The 20,087-nt window shown below is 39.1% G+C and overlaps 2 pseudogenes; one reads left to right on the top strand and one right to left on the bottom strand.

Annotated features, from left to right (window-relative positions):
• Nucleotides 1-15,582: 15,582 nt before the first annotated feature.
• LOC109029304 (large ribosomal subunit protein uL15-like) lies at nucleotides 15,583-16,176 on the top strand (annotated as a pseudogene).
• A 1,975-nt stretch (nucleotides 16,177-18,151) lies between these two features.
• Nucleotides 18,152-19,429, bottom strand: LOC101132871 (nucleosome assembly protein 1-like 1; annotated as a pseudogene).
• Nucleotides 19,430-20,087: the final 658 nt, after the last annotated feature.

The raw sequence follows: 20,087 nt of genomic DNA, 5'->3' as shown, positions 1-20,087 counted from the left end.
TTCTTTCTATTGAGTTGCTTGCATTCGCTTATATATTTTGGATATTAACCCCTTATCAGGTATGTAGTTTGCAAACGTTTTCTCCCACCCTGTATGTTGTCTCTTGGTTTTCTTTTTCTGTGCAGAAGCCTTTTAATTTGATATAATCCCAATTGTCTATGTTTGCTTTTATTGCCTGTGCTTTTGGGGTTATATCCATGAAATCATTGCCCAGACTAATGCCATGGAGCTTTTCCCCTATGTTCTCTTCTGGTAGTGTTACCATTTCAGGTCTTATATCGAAGTCTTTAATTCACTTTTGAGTTGATATTTTATATGGTTTGAGGTAACGGTCCCATTTCATTCTTCTCCATGTAGATTTTCAGTTTTCCCAACGTCATTTATTGAGGAGGGTGTCCTTTCTGTATTATGAACTCTTGGCACCTTTGTTAATGATCAATTGACCTTAAATGCATGGATTTATTCTTGAGCTTTCTATTCAGTTCCATTGGTTAATATGTCTGCTTTTGTGCCAGTTCTATGGTGTTTTGATTACCATAGCTTTGTAGTATATATTGAAATTGGATACTTTGATGCCTCCAGCTTTGTTCTTTCTGCTCGAGATTGCTTTGGCTCTTCAGAATCTTTTGTGATTCCATACAAATTTTAGAATTGTTTGTTTCTGTGAAAAATGCCATTGCCATTTTGATAGGGATTGCATTGAATCTGTAGATAACTTTGGGTAGTATGGACAATTTAACAATTTTAATTTTTCCAATCCATGAACACATGATATCTTTCCAATTATTTATTTATTCTTCAATTTCTTTCATCAACATTTTATAGTTTTTAGTATACAGATCTTTTACCTCACTAAATTTATTCCTAAGTTTTTTTCTTGATATTGATTTAAATGAGACTGTTTTCTTAATTTCTCATTTGTATAGTTCGTTGTTAGTGTATAAAAACACTACTAATTTTTTGTTTGTTGATTTTGTATTCTGTGACATTACTGAATTCATTTATTAGTTCTAACAGTTTTTTGGTATACTCTTTAGGGCTTTCTATATATAACACCATATCATCTGCAAACAGATAATTTTACTTCTTCCTTTCCTATTTGGATCCATTGTATTTTTTTTTCTTGCCTAATTTTTCTGGCTAGGACTTCCAGTTCTATGTTGAATAGAAGTGGTAAGAGTGGCCATCTTTGTCTTCTTCCTTAAGCTGATAGACATTTAATTTGTTTTCACTTTTCTGTTTATTGTAAATAGTGTGCTATAAACATTCATTTACAGATTTTTGTGTGAATATACATATGTATTTCTCTTGGCTATATGCTTAGGAGTGGAATTTCAGGTTCATATGGAAACTCTGTGTTTAAATTTTTGAGAAGATATCAACTTGCATAAAGATAATGATAATAATAGCCACTACCTATGTTGTATTATATCTCTGCTGCAGACAATGGTTAAATTATAAATGTTATATGTAAATGCAGACTTAAAGTATTAGTTTATAATGAGTTAAGTTGGCTCGAAAGAAATATAAGTGTGGGGATGTTTTTGTGGACAAAAGCAAGAAGATGCTATTGCAAGTCTGTAGGAAGAGACCCTCACAGGTACCATAAGGAAAATAATAGGCTAGTTAAAAGAACCATCAAGGGTTAAAACTCCTGTACAGAGCAGGCACTTGGAACTCACTTCTGGGGAGGTAAAGACTACAGTAAAAGTTTATTGCATGAACAGAGGCATCCAACATGTTTGTTGCATGAACAAAACAACTTCTTTCGCATTAGGAAATATATGTATCATGTTTACCATAGTCCAAATAACATGGAATTATAAAAATATATACAAAAATTCTCTGATACTTCTTCTTTCAAGAGTTAAAGCCTAATTCCTCTCCCCTTGAGTGTGAGCTGGATTTAGTGACCGGCCTTTAAGAAACAGATAGAAGTGGAAGTGATGGTGAACACTTTGGAGAATAGGTCATGGAAAGGCACTGTTACTTCTGCCTTGTTCACTTTCTCTAGAATTATTCGCTTTGAGGAAAGCCAGCTTCCATACTGCTCTATGAAGAGGCCTACATGATGAAGAACTGAAGTCTCCGATCAACAGTCACATATCTAAACTTGGAAATGAATCCTCCAGTCTCAGTTGAGCTTTTGGATTACTGTATCCTGTCCCCCCTACCCTATGGACAGATTGACTGCAACCTCATGATAGCCCCTGAACCAGAAGAACCTCATAAATGACTTCAAAATTCCTAACTCTCAGAAACTATGTGAGATGATAAACATCTGTTGTTTTAAACTGTTAAGCTGCTAGATTTTAGCATAGTCTGTATAAGCAATAGATAAATAATATACAAGGGGAAACCTCAGCAACTAATAGTGGTGATGGTGGTAGTGGTGATGGTCGTGGTGATGATGATGCAAGAGGAGGAGGAAGCTGCTGGTATGATCCCCAAAGTCTCCTGTTTAGGAGGTAAAATAAATCTTTTTTATAAAAGCCCTTTGGTATTTTTTCTTTTTTTCTGAACTACGGGGCAAAGAGTGTTGCAATGTTGCTTCAAGGGAGAGGCTCTTGCTGGTGAGTGAAGAAACTACTTGTTCATGACTGTGTTGGTTTCTCTCCTGGCACCTTGACCCTGTGATGCTTTATGGGAGGATACACACAAGTGATATTTCATTTCATGCAGAGCTCTCTGCCTAGATGTCAGCAGACTGCTTTTTCACTTTCTATATGAAAGTTCAGGTCACTGAGCAGAGAGTTAGTTTATCAAAATTACTTACCTAGACAAAATTCAGTTACAGTCTAAAAATCTATACTTACATATGCATAAATGACTGTTGTGACTTCTGCCATGTTTGTTCTTTAAAATAGAAATAAGGACAATTGCCTTTGGGTTCTGTCAGTCACTAATGTTGCATAGATGAACTGTAGAGCAAGGGTCCCCAACCCCCAGGCCATGGACCAGTACTGTCTGTGGCCTGTTAGGAACTGGGCCACACAGAAGGAGTGAGTGGTGGGTGAGCAAGCATTACTGCCTGAGCTCTGCCTCCTGTCAGATCAGCTGCAGCATTATATTCTCATAGGAGTGCGAACCCTGCTGTGAACTGCGCATGTAAGGGATCTAGGTTTTGTGTTCCTTATGAGAATCTAATGTCTGATGATCTGAGGTAGAATAGTTTCATCCTGAGCCTAACGACCACCACAGTCCATAGAAAAATTATCTTCCATGAAACCAGTCCCTGGTGCCAAAAAGGTTGGGGACCACTGCTTTAGGGGACTACATAAGGATAATGATATTAATAGCCACTATGTATAAGCTAAACACCTCACACAAACATATACATCATCTACTATGCTCATCCAATCCTGATCACTGAGAAGAAGATTGCATTTCAAAGGTGTTAATTAACCCAAGGGTACTTGCTGTGGTGAGGCTTGGCTTCAAATCTGGTTCTCATGGTCTCCAAAGAATGAGTTCCATCAATACCTACTTTATTGAGAGTTTTTAGTATGAAGGGGTGTTGAATTTTATCGAAGGCCTTTTCTGCATCTATTGAGGTAATTGTGTGGTCTTTGTCATTGGTTCTGTTTATGTGATGGATTATGTTTATTGATTTGTGTATGTTGAACCAGCCTTGCATCCCAGGGATGAAGCTGACTTGATTGTGGTGGATAAGCTTTTTGATGTGCTGCTGGATTTGGTTTGCCAGTATTTTATTGAGGACTTTCACATCAATGCTCATCAGGGATATTGGCCTGAATTTTTCTTTTTTTGTTGTGTCAGTGTAAATTAGTTTGACAATTGTGGAAGACAGTGTGGTGATTCCTCAAGGATCTAGAACCAGAAATACCATTTGGCCCAGCAATCCCATTACTGGATATATACCCAAAGGATTATGAATCATTCTACTATAAAGACACATGCACACGTATGTTTATTGCAGCATTGTTCACAACAGCAAAGATTTGGAACCAACCCAAATGTCCATCAATGATAGACTGGATAAAGAAAATGTGCCACATATACACCATGGAGTACTATGCAGCCATAAAAAAGAATGAGTTCATGTCCTTTGCAGGGATATGGATGAAGCTGGAAACCATCATTCTCAGCAAACTAATGCAAGAACAGAAAACCAAACACCGCCTATTCTCACTCATAAGTAAGAGTTGAACAATGAGAACACATGGACACAGGGAGGGGAACATCACACACCAGTTGGGTGGGGGTGGCTAGGGGAGGGATAGCATTAGGAGAAATACCTAATGTAGATGACGGGTTGATGGGTGCAGCAAACCGCCATGGCACTTGTATACCTATGTAACAAACCTGCACGTTCTGCACATGAATCCCAAAACCTAAAGTATAATTTAAAAAAAAGTTAAAAAAAAAAAAGAATGAGTTCAGGAGATCCCTCTATGACCACACTGTCTCCCTTCCTTACTACTCAATTGATGCCTCCTTTAAGAAGGTAAATGCTTTTATCCAATTTATAGAACTGTTTGAACTTGATGGATATAAATGTAAATGTTTGAATGTTTTTCTCCAATGCCTTTTTCACCTATGCTTTGTTCAGGCTTCTTTCTCCAGCCATAAATGACATTTTGGGTAGCACCATAGCCCTCGGATCACTTTCAGTTATTCTGTTAATGCAGTCTGTGGGAGGCAGCTTCTGGAATGACCCTCATGTTGGAGAGGCCCATATGGCAGGGAACTCAGGGTAACCTCTGGCCAACAGGAAGGGAGATACTGAGGCCCTCAGTCTAAGAGCTCATAAGTAATGGAATCCTGCCAACAACCACATGAATGAGCTTGGAAGTGGATTCTTCCCAGTGGAGCCCTGAGATTACTGTAACCCCAGCTAGCATCCTGATTGCAGCCTGAAGTAGAACACCCAGCTAAGTTGTACCCAGATTCCTGACCCATAGAAACCAAGAGTAAATGTGTGTGGTTTTAAGCCGCTACATCTCTTATAAGAGACCAAACTGTGTTAGTCCACTCTGGTATTGCTATAAAGAAATACCTGAGGCTGGGTAATTTATAAGAAAGAAGAGTTTGTTTTGGATCATGGTTCTGCAGGCTGTACAGGAAGTGTGGTGCCAGCATCTGCTCCTGGTGATAACCTCAGGAAGCTTCCAATTATGGTGGAAGGAGAAGGGGAACCTGTATGTCATATAGTGACAGAGGGAGCAAGAGGGAGAGAAAGGAGAGGTCCCAGACTTTTAGACAACTAGATCTTTCTAGAACTAACAGCAAGAACTCACTTATCCCCAAGGGGATGGAGCTAAACTATTCATGAGGGATCCACCCCTATGATCCAGTCACCTCCCACCAGGCCCTACCTCCAACACTGGGAATCACATTTCAACATGAGATTTAGAAGGGACAAACATCCAACCTATATCAATAATGAATGTACTGACCCAGCTTAAAATTTCAACTGGACATCCAATTTAATGATTATTTTCTATCATCCTCCTTTCCCCTTTCTGTCTGTGGTCAGGAGACTTGCAGAGCCTGCCCTTTCATTTCTTCCTCCACCTCTGCTCTTTTGGGTTTCTGTCTCCCTTGGTAGGAGCTGTGGAGGGATATGGAAAGACACAATGTTTCTTGTCTGACATCTTCATCATTTTTCTGCTGTTACTTTGCTTCTCTGGCTTTGAGTAAATGTCTCTTGGACAAGCATTCCCCTCTTTCAGGATATATGTGTGAGTGGGTTCTTTGTAGAACGCTTTGGAGCTTCCCCGCAGTTTCCTGATCTTTTCTGATTCCTCTGCAGAGTCTCCATCCCAGACAATCCACTCTACAGGTTCTCACTGTTGGGATCCACCTGCCAGCAGGATCTTGCGTGGGCATCTGCAAGCTGGCTCAAGTCCAGCTACCTTCAATTGTGTCCATTTTCCGCTGTTCATCTGCCTCCAGCTCTTTCTGCTTTGCTGTTCCTCACAATTCCAATGGTTGGGTTGAGCAAATAAAACACAGGACACCCAGCTGAATTTGCACTAGATCTTAGCCAAAGGGCCAAGAAATGATTGATGTCCAGTTAAACTTGAATTTCAGATAAACAATGCATATTTTTTAGTATAAGTAAGTTCCATACATTGTATATTTTATCTGGCAACCCTGTCCCCATGCTCTTGCATTTTTCTCAAATAGACACACAGAGAGATCAGCAAGGCCACTGCCCAGTGAGAGAATAAAATGCTATTATCCCTTCTGGCGGCCAAGTAGAATGATTCTCTTGGCCAGTTGTTTGCTTGACTTGAGATAGGGATCTGAGGGAAGGGTGGGGAAAACTCATAATGAATACTGCATTTCCATTGACTTGTATCCTCCAGTGATTTCTTTGATTCTCAGGTTTGCATTTATAGACTAAGAGAGGGATGGGCAGTGAACTTTGAGAGTCTTCTGTGGTGGGTGTCTGTCTCTAGTTGTGTGTTATGTGTTGTTTTCTTGGTCTCAGCTTGGGGTAGCTGGCTTCAAATTTTGGGAATTAGGAAAAACTCTCTTCCACATCCTGTACATACTACAACACAGCTGCATCAAGGCAATCCCAGACTTTCTCATCTGAAGTTGTGATTGAACTTGCTTTTGTTATTCTAAGTTGTCTCTTGTATTTCAACAGCATGTGGTGTTGGAATATGTCAGTTTCCACATGGTGAAAAAGGTTACCTTGTTTAGCTTCCCTCCCTTTTTCTTGTTTAAATATTTTAAAACAGTTTCTTGCTGCCTGTTTGAGAACTTGAATCTTCATTCAGACATCTGTTCTTGAGCTAGTGAGACTGTTAAGCTCTGATGTACCTGGAGTTCTCTATGGTGTCGTCTCATACCTCTTCCTAAATTCCCTGAATGTCCTGCAGATGCTCTTTACCCACAGTGTTGCAAGCACTACCCAGATCCCCCAAAGAGGACTCCGGCATTCACTTCCCAGGCTGCTGACAGCTCACAGCTCAGTCACTTCTAGGGAATCGCCCTGAGGTAAAGGCAACTGCTTCACCCAAGCTTCTGGCCCAAACCTGGGGACAGCCTACACTCTATACCTGGTCACTGGGGAAAGCTGAGAAGCAGATGACACAAAGGCCTGACCACTTCTGACATATTTAGGACAATCTCATGTCAACTTGAGGGTACCTCCGGAGGGTTAGTCTGTGTCCATTGTTTCAATAGTATTGCTTAATTCCTGAACTGTTCTTTGTTGTTGTTATTAATGTCTTTTATACTAAAATGTCCTTCAAAACTAGCTTGGAAAACACAACAGGATTAAATCCCAAATGTTTCTATTTCAAATGTTGTTTTTTTACTGATTTTTTTTCTCAAAACTAGCTTGAAAACATGACATGCATTACAACATGCTTAAATTTCACATTTTCTGTTAAGAATAGTGTTTTCTACCAGATTTTTACTCAAAAGTTGCTTGAAACTTCACTTCATTTTTATCCCAGCAGGCACTCTGTACTTTTCTGTTAAGAATTCTTTTATTAGATTCTCCCTAAAAATTAGCTTGGAAACATGATTTCATCACAACACATTTAAATCCCCTAGTTTTCAGTGGAATTTGAGTGCATTTTGATGAAAATAATTTTTACAAGCTGGATTTGAGGAAAAAAAATCTAGTATAAAACAACTTTTCAACAGAAAAGTGTTTAAGAATATCGTGATGATAGTCATATTTCCAAGGTAGTCAGAGATTTCTTATTAGTATTATGTGATTGATTTTCTTGCCTGTTATTGATAATAATTTATGAATAGACTTTATATTTATGAATAAATTCAGTTCAGCATGTTTTGCTTGTATAGATGTCTAACATTATTTATGACCTGATACCTGTCAAAAGGTTGTCTGTCCTTTGGTGAAACTCTTGCCATCTTGTTCCCACTCTTACCTAGTCCTCTTCATACCCTTAAAAAACATCCTCTGCAGCACACAGATATGTGGTGATATCATCCTCTGATTTAAATTCTTCCCCAGTTTTATGTCATCCAGAAACTGGGTTTGACCCAGTGTTCTGCAGTGCTCTTGGGCCATACATCATCCTTTGCAGCCACACAGGCAGCCACACAGCTGTGGAGGTTGGTGGCCTGGAGCCCCCTTGGATTCAGACTGATAGTTTCTGGTGCATCTAGTTCCAGAGTTTCCAATATATTTCCTCTATAAAAAGGATTCCAGGGATCTTTAAAAAGGCTCCTCTTTCTGTGATATGAGTTGCAAATTTTTTTTCCAGTTTGAATTGCTATATATAGAGTACTACAGGACAATTATGGCTGTAACTTCTTTGTTTTTCACTTTAACAGTAACAACAACAGCAAAAACCACAAGGTAAGCGGAACTCGCTAATGCCAGATTTGGAGGAAGTTCACAGCATCTTCCTTTTAGTGTGCCTCCTGATATTTTATGAACTCTAGGGACTTACATGTATGTAAGGGTTGCGATTAGTGAGGGAAACATGGAGATGGGTCAGATATTGTCATTACTTCTTGCAGCCACACGGTGTCACTGTGAACAGTCAGTCATTTTGACAGATGCTGCCAGCCTGCTTCTGGCTCAGGTCTGGGTAAGCCACTGAGAATCTTTAAAGGTTAGTCTTCAGTGGTGTATAACCTACTGTTTCTTTGTCATGTTTAGTCAAGGGTGTCACACACTTGAGTTCTTAGGCACACAGCTTTTGACACCCAATTCTTTCTGGCCCATTGAAGTCATTTTCCAAGGCACCAGAAGCCCCAAGAGCACTGTTAACAAACTGACACTGGAGTCTGCTCCTTGCAAAACAATGCCTAGCCAGGCACGATGACTCATGCCTGTAATCCCAGCACTTTGGGAGGCAGAGGCAGACGGATCACCTGAGGTCGGAAGTTCAAAACCAACCTGACCAACACGGAGAAACCCGGTCGCTACTAAAAACAGACAAACAAACAAACAAAACCAAAATTAGCCGGGCATGGTGGCGCATGCCTGTAATCCCAGCTATTGTGGAGGCTGAGGCAGGAGAATTGCTTGAACCGGAGAGGTGGAGGTTGTGGTGAGCTGAGATGGTGCCATTGCACTCCAGCCTGGGCAACAAGAGCGAAACTCCATCTCAAAACAAACAAACAACCCAACAAAAAACAACAAAAAACAATTCCTTAGGTCTCTTTGCCAATTTATCTTATTAGGGATTGGGCAACTTTTACCCTTTCACCTCTTGCACTATGAAGGGTCTCATTGCATTAACTTTCTTGAAGTTTAGGACTAGCTACACTTCCTACCTTAACAAGGTAGGAACCCCAACACCTTCCCTAAAAGTCTTCCCTTCCATGGTGGTTTTCCTTTCATGCTAATTAAGATGAGTTCCTGTCATTCCTTGCTAGATAAGAGAATGACTTTTCATCCTCCTCCAGTCCTTCATGTTTTACTCATTAGCAGAACACTCTCCAAGTGATCTTGATCACTTCCTTTGAGAAGTTAATGTCTGTCAAAAGAGAAAAAGATATAAGGATATCATTATTTTATACTTTGATAAACATAACACTTTATAGCTTATTTTTTCCCCTTGTGTTTCAACAAAGTGAAAACGTCTTTAAGAGGGAACCTGATCCATCCCTCCTCACTGGGTGGGGCCTCCCTGCAGGAATTTCAGCAACTGCAGCCAAGGTTATATGGAAAGAACTCGGATCTCTCCCTGGGATGGAGCCCCTCAGGGAGGTGCAGCTGACATCTCTGTGGTTCAGTCAACGCAGCCTTTCCAATCTGCTGGCTCTGGAGAGTCCAGGCAGTCTGGACGAGGAAGGGTTCCCCTCAAAACAGCACACCTGCTCTACCCAAAGCAGCCAGACTGCTTCTTCAAGAAGGATTCTGATCCTGTCCCCCAAGACTGGGTGAAACTTCCCAAGAGCGGTCTCCAGACACCTCCTACAGGAGCGTCCAGGCTGACAACGGGTCACTAGCCCCCTGGGATGGAACTCCCAGAGGAAGGAGCAGGCTGCCATCTTTGCTATTTCACAGCCTTCATTGGTGATACCTCCAGGTAAGGGGAAAACCGAGGCAACTAGGGTCTGGAGCGATCCCCCAAGAAACTGCAGCAGCCCTGTGAAAGAATGGCCTGACTATGAAAAGAAAAACAAACAAATGGAAAGCAACAACATCAACATCAACAAAAAAGACCCCACAAAAACCCCGTTTAAAGGTCAGTAGCCTCAAAAACGGAAAGTAGATAAGCCCACAAAGATGAGAAAGAATCAATGCAACAAGGCTGAAAACTCAAAAAGCCAGAGTGCCTCTTTTCCTCTAAATGACCACAGCACCTCTCTGGGAAGGGCACAGAACCGGGCAAAGGCTGAGATGCCTGAATTGACTGAAGTAGGCTTCAGAGAGTGGCTAAAAATGAGCTATGCTGAGCTACAGGAGAATGTTGTAACCCAGTGTGAAGAAGCTAAGAATCATGATAGAACAATACAGGAGCTGATAACCAGAATACCCAGTTTAGGGAGAAACATAACTGACCTGATGGAGCTGAAAAACACAACATGAGAAATTCACAGTGCAATCACAGGTATCAATAGCAGAATAGACCAAGTGGAGGAAAGAATTTCAGAACTTGAAGACTGTCTTTCTGAAATACAGTAGGCAGACAAGAATAGAGAAAAAAGAATAAAAAGGAATGAACAATGCCTCTGAGAAATATGGGACTATGTAAAAAGACTGAACCTACAACTGATTGAGGTGCCTGAAAGAGACTGGGAGAATGGAACCAAGTTGGAAAACATACTTAAGGGTATCATCCAGGAGAACTTCCCCAACCTCACAAGACAGGCCAACATTCAAATTTAAGAAACCCAGAGTACCCCAGTAAGATACCCCATGAGAAGATCAACCCCAAGACCTATAATATCATCAGATTCTTCAACATTGAAATGAAAGAAAAAATATTAAGGGTAGCCAGAGAGAAAGGCCAAGCCATCTACAAAGGGAAACCCATCAGACTAATAGCAGTCCTCTCAGCAGAAACCCTAGAAGCCAGAAGAGATTGGGAACTAAGGGGACTAATATGCAACATTCCTAAGTAAAATAATTTCCTACTCAGAATTTCATATCCAGCCAAACAAAACTTCATAAGTGAAGGAGAAATAAGATCCTTTTCAGACAAGCAAATGCTGAGGGAATCCACCACCACCAGGGCTGCTTTGAAAGAGCTCCTGAAGGAAGCACTAAATATGGAAAGGAAAAGCCATTACCAGCCACTACAAAAACACACTGAAATACACAGACCAGTGACACTATAAAGTAACCACATAAAGAAGTCTGCAAAATAACAAGCTAGCATCATGATGACAGGATCAAATTCACACATAACAATATTAACCTTAAATGTAAATAGGCTAAATGCCCCAAATAAAAGACACAGAATGGCAAGCTGGATAAAGAGTCAAGACCCATCAGTATGCTATTGTCAAGAGACCCATCTCCCATGCCAAGACACACGTAGGCTCAAATTAAAGGAATGGAGGAAAATTTACCAAGCAAATGGAAAACAGAAAAAAGCAGACATTGCAATCATAGTTTCTGACAAAACAGACTAAACCAACAAAGATACAAAAAAAGACAAAGAAGGGCATTACATAATGGTAAAGGGTTCAATTCAATAAGAACAGCAAACTATCCTAAATATAATATGCACCCAATACAGGAGCACCCAGATTCATAAAACAAGTTCTTAGAGACCTACAAAGAGACTTAGCCTCACATACAATAATAGTGGGAGAATTTAACACCCCACTGATATTATTAGAGAGATCATCAAGACAGAAAATTAACAAAGATATTCAGGACCTGAACTCAGCTCTGGATCAAACAGACCTGATAGATATCTACAGAACTTTCCATCCCAAAAGAACAGAATATACATTCTTCTCATTGCCACATGGCATCTCCTCTAAAATTGATTACATAATCAGAAGTAAAACACTCCTTAGCAAATGCAAAAGAACTGAAATAATAACAAACAGTCCCTCAGATCACAGCACAATCAAATTAGAACTCAAGAATAAGAAATTCACTCAAAACCACACAACTACATGGAGAACAACCTGTTCCTGAATGACTCCTAAGTAAATAATGAAATTAAGGCAGAAATCAAGAAGTTCTTTGAAACTAATGAGAACAAAGAGACAATGTACCAGATCTCTGGGATGCAGCTAAAGCTGTGGTAAGAGGGAAATTAATAACACTAAATGCTCACATCGAAAAGCTAGAAAGATCTCAAATTAACAACCTAACAACACAACTAAAAGTACTAGAGAATCAAGAGGAAACAAACCCCAAAGCAAGCAGAAGACAAGAAATAACCAAGATCAGAGTGGAACTGAAGGAGATAGAGACACAAAAATTTCAAAAAATCAACAAGTCCAGGAGATGTTTTTTGGATAAAATAAAATAGATAGACTGCTAGCTAGACTAATAAAGAAGAAAAAAGAGAAGAATCAAATAGACACAATCAGAAATGATAAGGGGGATATTACCACTGACCCCACAGAAATACAAATAACCATCAGTGAATACTATACATACCTTTATGCACATAAACTAGAAAATCTAGAAGAAATGAAAACATTCCTGGATGCATACGCCCTCCTGAGACTGAACCAGGAAGAAATTGAATCCCTGAATAGACCAATAACGAGTACTGAAATCGAGGCAATAATAAATATCTTACCACCACCAACAAAAAAAGCCCAGGACCAGAAAGATTTATAGCTGACTTCTACCAGAGGCACAAAGAAGAGCTGGTACCATTTCCACTGAAACTACTCTAAAAAATTGAAAAGGAAGGACTCCTCCCTAACTCATTTTATGAGGCCAGCATCATCCTTAACAAAACCTGGCAGATATACAACAACAACAAAAAGAAAACTTCAGACCAATATCCCTGATGAACATTGATTGAGAATCCTCAATAAAGTATTGGCAAACTGAATCCAGCAGCACATCAAAAAGCTTATCCACCATGATCAAGTTGGATTCATCCCCAGGATGCAAGGTTGGTTCAACATATGCAAGTCAATAAATGTAATTCGTCACATAAACAGAACTAAAGACAAAAACCACTTGATGATCTCCATAGATGCAAAAAAAGGCCTTTGATAAAATTCAACACCCCTTCATGTTAAAAACTCTCAATAAACTAGGTCCTGAAGGAACATACCTCAAAATAATGAGAGCTATTATATGACAAACCCACAGTCAATACTATAGGGAATGGGTAAGAACTGGAAGCATTTCCCTTGAAAACCAGCATAAGGCAAGGATGCCCTCTCAGCACTCCTATTCAACATAGTTTTGGAAGTTCTGGCCAAAGCAATAAGGTAAGAGAAAGAAATAAAGGATATTCAAATAGGGAGAGAGGATGTCAAATTATCTTTGTTTGCAGATGCCATGATACCATATCTAGAAAGTCCAACTGTTTCAGCCCAAAAGCCTCTTAAGCTGATAAGCAACTTCAGCAAAGTCTCAGGATACAAAATCAGTGTGCAGAAATTGCTGGCATTCACATAAACCAACAACAGGCAAGCAGAGAGCCAAATCATGAATGAACTCCCATTCATAATTGCTACAAAAAGAATAAAATACCTAGGAATACAGCTAACAAGGGAAATGAAGGACCTCTTCAAGGATAACTACAAACCACTGCTCAAGGAAATAAGAGAGGACACAAACAAATGGAAAAACATTCCATGATCATTGATAGGAAGAATCAATATCATGAAAATGGCCATACTGCCTAAAGTAATTTGTAGATCCAGTGCAATCCCCATTAAACTACCATTGACATTCTTCACAGAATTAGAAGAAACTATTCTAAAACCCATATGAAACCAAAAAGAGCCCAAATAGTCAAAACAATCCTAAGCAAAAAGAACAAAACTGGAGGCATCACGCTACTCAACATCAAACTATACTACAAGGCTAGAGTAACCAAAATAGCATGATACTGGTACAAAAACAGACACATAAACCAATGGAACAGAATAGAGAACTCAAGACCACACACTTAACAATTGTCTGATCGTTAACAAACCTGACAAAAACAAGCACTGGGGAAAGGATTTCCTATTTAATAAATGGTGCTGGGAGAACTGGCTAGCCATATGCAGAAAATTGAAACTGGACCCCTTCCTTACAACTTATACAAAAATTAACCCAAGAAGGATTTAAATGTGAACCCCAAACTGTAAAATCCCTAGAAGAACATCTAGGCAATATCATTCAGGACATAGGCACGGGTGAAGATTTCATGACAAAAACACCAAAAGCAACTGCAAACAAAAGCAAAAATTGGTAAGCGGGATCTAATTAAGCTAAAGAGCTTCTACACAGCAAAAGAAACCATAATCAGAGTGGACAGCCTAAAGAATGGGAGAAAATTTTTGTGATCTATTTATCTGATGGAGGTATAATATCCAGAGTCTGCAAGGAACTTAAACAAATTTACAAGAAAAAAAACCCATTAAAAAGTGGGCAAAGGACATGAACAGACACGTCTCAAAAGAAGACATTCATGCAGCCAACAAACATATGAAAAAAAGCAAATGCAAATCAAAACAACAATGAAATACCGTTTCATGCCTGTCAGAATGGTGATTATTAAAAAGTCCAGAAACAACAGATGCTGATAAGGATGCAGAGAAAAAGGAATGATTTTACACTGTTGGTGGGAGTGTCAATTAGTTCAACCATTGTGGAAGACAGTGTGGCAATTCCTCAAAGATCTAGAGGCAGAAATACAATTTGTCCCAGCAATCCCATTACTGGGTATATACCCAAAGTAATATAAATCATTCTGTTATAAAGATACATGCACACGTATGTTTACTGCAGCACTATTCACAATAGCAAAGACATGGGATTAACCCAAATGCCCATCAATGATAGACTGGATAAAGAAAATGTGGTACATATACACCATGGAATACTATGCAGCCATAACAGGGAATGTCCTTTGCAGGGACATGGATGGAGCTGGAAGCTGTTATCCTTAGCAAACTAACACACAAAGAGAAAACCAAACACCGCATGTTCTCACTTTTATAAGTGGGAGCTGAACGATGAGAACACATGGACACATGACGGGGGACAACACACACTGGAGTCTGTTTGGGGTGGGGGTGGGGGAGTGAGAGCATCACGAAGAATAGCTGAGGAACGCTGGGCTTAATACCTAGGTGATGGGTTGATCTGTGCAGCAAACCACCATGATACACATTTACCTGTGTAAAAAGCCTGCACATCCTGCACATGTACCCCGAAACTTAAAAGTTGAAGGAAAAAAAAAGAATCATTTATGGAGCTTGTTTAAAATGCATGTGCCTGGGCCATACTGAGAATTTTATTTCAAGTCTTTTTATGCATATTTAAAACCCCTCTGCTAAGTCTGATGAACACATATCCACAATTAAGAACTATGACTTAATGTCATATGAGACTATATTTGTCCTTGATTTATTTTCATATCAATGTGAAGATATAATGAGACAGAGTTCTGTTAAAACCAAGAATTCTTCAGAAATGAATGTGAGCAGTGACAAAACATCAGAATAGTGAGAAATGGTAAGACCATGCAACTGTTTCACATTGCAGCATGTGCCCAACTAGAATATAAGGTGCCATCCATGACAACCCAACATGACAGCCCAATGTCCTCCAGGCTATGCTGTTTGTTGGAAAAAATCAAGAACATAGGCTATAACCCAAGAGTTTCTGACATACCATTCAGGCTGAGGAAGACCCAGAAACTTCTGGGCCATGTAAGCCACAGCCACAGCCTCATCAGCAAGCACGAAAAGCACTCCGGAGGCAGGAGTAATACTGGTGGCAAGCATCACCACAGGATCAACTTTGACAAACTTCACCTAGGTTCCTTTGGGAAAGTTGGTATAAGGGTTACCACTTAAAGAGGAACCAGAGCTCCTGCTCAAATGCCAACCCTGATAAATTGTGGACTTTGGTCAGTGTACAGACACAGGTGAATGCTGCTAAAGACAAAACGAGCTGCTCCCACCATTGATGTGGTGTGATCAGGCTACTACAAAGTTCTGGGAAACGGAAATCTACCAAAGCAACCTGTCATCATGAAGGCCAAATTCTTCAGCAGAAGAGCGGAGGAGAGGATTAAGGGTGTTGGAGGTGGGGCTTGAGTCCTGGTGGTATGAAACCACATGGATGGAGGTTTGTTAAATGCTAATAGCTGCTACAAAAAAAAAAAAACCCAAAATATGAAGTTAAATCCAGGTACTGTGATTGCTCACCTGATTTTTGGTTCTTGTGATGGTGCTTTCCCGTGTGCAGATAGTTGTTAAAATTTGGAGTTCCAGCAGTGGGGAGATGAATGGTGTGGCTTCTATTCCTCCATCTTGCTGCACCCTCTGTGGTTTGGTTTTTTAAAATTAGTTTTGGAAAGTTCTTGGCCATTATGTCTAAAAAGGTTGGTTCAACATATGCAAGTCAATAAATGTACTCCAATTACATGTATGTTAGAAAGCTTGGTATTATCCCATGTGCCTCTCACATTGTGTTTTCCCCCCACATTCTTCTCTCTCCATTCTCCAGTATGAATAATTTAATTGACAGTATTCAAATTCATGCATCCTTTCCTTTGATGTTCAATTTGCTATTAAGCCTTTCCAATTTATTCTTAATTTCAGATACTATGTTTTTCAATCTTAGGATATACGTGAATTAGTTTTTAGGGATTTCACTTCTCTTTTGATGTTCTCCATATTTTTGTTCGTTTTGTTCATCTTTTACTCCCATTTATTTAACCTACTTACAGGTTAATTTAGTCTATAAGAGTCAATTTAAAGTCATTTTATTCTAATTCCAATAACTTTTTAATCTGTTGGTTTCCTTTCATTGACTGTTTTTTAACTTTCTGTTTATCAGTCATATGTTACTTTTTTCACATCTCATACTTTTTTATGGTGTGCTGGATACTGCATTTAATAAACTTTTAAATTTTAGAATAGCTTTAGATTTGCAGAAAAATTGTGAAATTGTGTGGAGAGTTTCCACATACCCCTGTGAGAAAACATTTAAATGGTCCATTTTCAAGGCATGATAAATCTTATGTACTGGCAGCCAGCCTGCGGATGTGACAAGCCACACGGCTCATGCACCTAGAAAGTCACAATAAGTGGACAGAATGTAGAGGTGGGTTAGCCCATAAAAGGGAAAAAAGTTTCATTATTGGGAAATCAAAACTTAAGTGGGGAAAGGGACTGGGGTATAATCTTATAAGGGGGATAATGAAACCTAGGTGACATCCAGGAAGATTTTAATCCCATAGCACTCTACCAATGAGGACCTGGGGGAGGGACTTGCATGCTGGGAGATAAATTACCTGCTGTAACTGCTTCAGATGTGCCTGCCTACCAGACACCTGATCTTGCAAGATCACCATTAAAAGACTTGCTTCCACTGTTCTTTGTGTCTCTGAGTCCAGAGACACAGTTTGGATTGTTAAATGTGTTTCTCACGCCCCACATCCAGTTTTTCCTGTTATAAATATCTTACATTAGTATGGTATGTTTGTTATAATTAATGAGCCAACATTAATATATTATAGGCATACCACAGAGATATTACAAGTTTGGTTTCGGACTACCACAATAAAGTGAATATCACAATAAAGTGAGTTACACATTTTTTTGGTTCCTAGTGAATATAAAAGTTATGTTTTCACTATACTGTAGTCTATTAAGTGTGCAATGGCATTATGTACATGCAATGTACATACCTTGGTTAAAAAATACTTCATGACTATAAAATGCTGACACAGAGATATGAAGTGAGCACATGCTGTTGGAAAAATGATATCAATAAATTTGCTTGGTGTAGGGTTGCCACAGACCTTCATTTCATAAAAACTATAGTGTCTGCAAACTGCAATAAAGCAAAGTGCAATAAAAAGAAATATGCCTGTATTATTAACTAAAATCCATACTTCATTCAGATATCCTTAGTTTTTACCTAATGTTCTTCTTTTGTTCTAGCATCCCACCCAGGATACTACATTACATTTAGATGCCATATCTTCTTATACTTTGTTTGGTGGACAGTTTCTGACTTTCCTTGTCATTAATGACTTGAAAACCTTGAGTATTGATTACACATGTTGTATGATATTCCTTAATTGGAAATTGTTTTCTTTGCAATTAGGCCAGGGTATGCATTTTTGGGAGGAAGGATTTTAATCCTTCTTTGGGTCATAGTCTGGATCATTTTCCTCATCTCCTTCTTGTTCTCCTTCCTCATCTGCTTCTTCACCTTCTTCATCATAATCATCATCATCCATCTTCAATAGCTTCTCCAGTAAAGTATAAAACTGATCCTGAGATTATACGTTCAGGTAAAAAGTGACCAGTTTCGAAGTCTGCAGCAAGGATTGTTTTAGCATCATCATCCAGATCTCCGCTCTCAGAAACTTCAGGAGGGGCAAAAAATTTAAAGAAAGAGTCATTGGAAACTGTTTTAGTCACAGTACTAACTGTCCCACGTCCCTTGGGTTTCTGCTTCTTCTTAATGGTTTTCAAAGTGACATTCTTTCCTTTTTTCCAATCTATCTGGCACCCTGTAAAACCCATAATTTCTGGTCCATCAAAATAAAAGGGATCAGAATCATCTGGTTCTGACCTCATGCTATACGTCTTTGTCAGCACTTCATTTGTAAAATATTCATTGGCTTCAAAGTGAAATTCTAAGACAAAACTCATGGGCTGGCAAGCATCTGAGAACTTCACTTTAATATCTTTCAAGTGCTTCAGAATAGGTTCATCATGCTCCTGAAGCATATCACTGAGCAAGTCAACATTCTTAAAAACAGTTAACCGAAATTCAGGAATTCCTTTGGAATCTTCTTTTTCTTCATCTTTTTTCTCATCTTCAATCATGGCCTTTTCTTTCAACTCCTCTGAGATCTCATCTTCTTCATCTGGTTTCCATTCTTCTTCTGTAGGTTCGTAATTGCATTAATAATCTCAAATTGCTTATCAAATAGAGGCTGACAGAGAACAGCATACTTCCTTTCAAGATTGTGAACTTCCTCATTGAATTTGGCTTCTATCTGTGCACATTTAACTTACAGGTGTTTGAGAGCATTCATTTGTTTTTTAACTACCCTAGGCAGGCTTTCAATGTATCCTACTGGTGTTTCTATTAGACCATAAGTCTTTCTTGAAGGGCTGCAAGAATCTGAGGATTTTGCATCATCTGAACAGTTAGCTCATGTGCTTTGATTTTTGTTTCTTCACCAGTTTCTTCTTCTACTTTTTCAGCATCATCCAAATCTTGATCAAGTTCAGACTGTTCTTTGTTGTCAATGTCTGCCATGTTGTAAGAACTCCAAATATTGGCAGCTAGTATGGGGAGCCAGGCGGCCAGAGCTGCGCAGGCAGTGACTCAGGGTTGCAGCGGTGACTCCATGAGCAGATGGCACTAAAAAAGCCATCACACATTTTCAAGATTGGTTTCTAGATACAGTAGTGACAACTGATTAGGTAACTTTCACCACTAAAATTTTCAAATATAGTAAATAATAATCCATTGCACATTTCTAAATCACTGAGAGTAAGTTTCAAGTGTTCTCACCACAAAACATGATAAGTATTTGAGGTCAAGAATATGTTAATTAGGTTGATTTAATTATTTCTCACTGTATTCATAAATCATAGCATCACATTGTACTCCATAAATATATACAACTATAATTTGTTAAGCTACAATAAAAGTAAAGATTAAAAAAATCAACCTGTTCTTTAAGGTCATATGAATGGCTTTCTGATTCTTTCCTGAGAACTTTTTTTTAATAGGAAGAGAACTCAAGGATGTAGTACGTGGAATCCAGGAAGGATAACATGGACACACAGGAAGGGTTATGGCAGGGAAAGAATGTAGATACGATCTGGAAGGTTGGGTTGACACAGTCACATTTCTCCTACTCAGATATTTTACTTGGGTCAGCCAGTGTGAACTGCCAGTTTAACATGTGGGGAAAGTAGAACAGTGCATGTTTCAACCTCCACCATCTTATGAGGCTGCAAATCTTGGTTCCTTTATTTTACCTATT

Source organism: Gorilla gorilla, chromosome 14 (genome assembly GCF_029281585.2).
Source record: "Gorilla gorilla gorilla isolate KB3781 chromosome 14, NHGRI_mGorGor1-v2.1_pri, whole genome shotgun sequence".
Classification (NCBI taxonomy): domain Eukaryota; kingdom Metazoa; phylum Chordata; class Mammalia; order Primates; family Hominidae; genus Gorilla; species Gorilla gorilla.
The sequence above is the reverse complement of the archived record's forward strand: the minus strand, read 5'-3'. Positions and strand labels throughout refer to the sequence as shown.